Source organism: Lycium ferocissimum, chromosome 12, assembly GCF_029784015.1.
Source record: "Lycium ferocissimum isolate CSIRO_LF1 chromosome 12, AGI_CSIRO_Lferr_CH_V1, whole genome shotgun sequence".
NCBI classification, from domain to species: Eukaryota; Viridiplantae; Streptophyta; class Magnoliopsida; order Solanales; family Solanaceae; genus Lycium; species Lycium ferocissimum.
Genome location: NC_081353.1, coordinates 11,785,780 through 11,787,844, shown reverse-complemented (window position 1 = coordinate 11,787,844; position 2,065 = coordinate 11,785,780).

Sequence of the window (2,065 nt, the reverse complement as noted above, 5' to 3'; positions counted from 1 at the left end):
TGTAGTTTTAGTCGATAATTGTTGTTGTTGGTGTGGTGTTGGCTTGTTGTTGGTTGTTTTGAGCCGAGTTGAATCTCGGGGGTGTCATATTTATAGGGGAGGTGCTGCCGAAATTTCGGTAGCCAAGTATAACCCCAAGATTGAAATGTTAACTTGCGTGAATAGAATTGGTAAAGATGACCATTTGCGCTTTTGGACGAAACGGGAATTGAGATTTGAGGAGCGTAAGGCGCAGTTCAGGTATGTAAAGCCTTCCCTATCTTTCTTTGGCATGTTACGAGTCTAACAGGCCTGACAGCGAGCCTCGATGACACTTCTGCTTCTCGAAATTCGAGATTGAAATTAGCGCCAAATCCTTCAAAGATTGAACTCAATTTCTCTAGAAAATGATCTATAAGTATGCAACTTCCATAAATGGAGTCGAAACACCCTAAAATGATTATGGACGACTCTAAACGTTTGTTATCCATAATTTACATACTTTTTCTATGGTTGGGTCCGAGGTGGGGCCACAAAACCTTGATACTCGATGACTCAAATTGATCTATTTCTGTCCGTTCTTCATAGGTAACTCTTAATTATGTTTGTCGTCCGCTGACTAATAAGTATTTTGACCGTCTTTTCCGAACCTTGAACATTATTTGGACATCCGTAACGACTTTGGACATTCGTGGAATAATCGACTATTGATCCATTTTCCGAGCTATTTTGGTTAATCAAGTACGTACTTATGAAGTATGTATATGGTTTCTCATTTATCTATTCGTGATGTATCTAATTGCCTTGTTTGCTCACGAGGTCCGTGATTCGTGCTTTTATGGCTCGCATTGTTCACCGCGTCCCTCGGATGTGCGGGCCGGCTGTCTGTGTTTGATATGATGCGATTATGATGATATTTATGGGGATGGCGTGTTTGGCATTTGATCGACCTCGCCATGGCGTCCGTACCACCGTGGGCCGGGTTACGATACCGCGTCCCTTATAAAGGGCTTCCGATATGGCGTGATTGGGATATATCCGATTTGTACGTTTGTGATTATGACGCGCATATGATTGCGATATGCTTCCGTATGTCCGATTTGGGATCATACCCTCGTCCGTCACATTTTGAAAATCGATTCGGACACCGATTCTTGTCCGTTGTGGTTCGGTTTTGTCCGAGAGTCGTGGTGACCACTCCGTAAGTCCGACTCCGCGTGATTTCGTGTACGCTGCCGACTCCCGTCAAGTGTGTCCTCCGATTCTCGTCCGCCTTTGTTGTATTCCGCCCTCGTTACGATTTTACATATATGACTCGGTTATTTTAATTATGTATGTTATGGATTTCGCTTTTACATACTCGGTAGACACTTTCGTCGACCCCCACTCGTCGGGGGCGTGTTACATGCCGCGGTGCGACGCGCGCACCCGATCCTCCGCTTAGGTTACCGATGCCAATTTGGAGAGCTCCTTTTGATCCGAGCTAACACTTTTGGTATATATCTTACGTCTGTTCATGTTACGTATATATGATCATTTGGGCACGGCGGGGCCCCCGTCCCGTCTTCTCGATCCTCGTTCGTATGTTAGAGGCCTTAGACATGATTGTGGGTTGTGGGTTGTCAAATGTGTTCGGATGGTGTGTGTGCGAGTTGCGACTCTGTCTGATATAATAGCCCCAACGGCTTCTGTACGGTTCGTATGTATATATATACGTGTATGTTCGTGCGATGCACCTTATATACGTATGGATTTATGTATGTTAATATTAGCTATTTGGTATATCGGATAGTGTTAGATAGGTACGTATGGGTGCCCAGTAGGGCACCAGTCACGGCCTACGGGGTTGGGTCGTGACATATACTTGCTTAGCTATTACGGATCACCAACCGGAGTAGACACCTCAAAAAGGTTTGATCTTTTATGTTTCACATACAATGCGATTTGCAACATATGGAGTAATATATGATAACGTAGATCCCGGATCTATCAATGCATACATCATAAGAGAGCACAAACAATATACAATATCGTAACCACAGGGGAGGACTCAAGATTACTTGCAAGACCTAAATCCCATATAAGT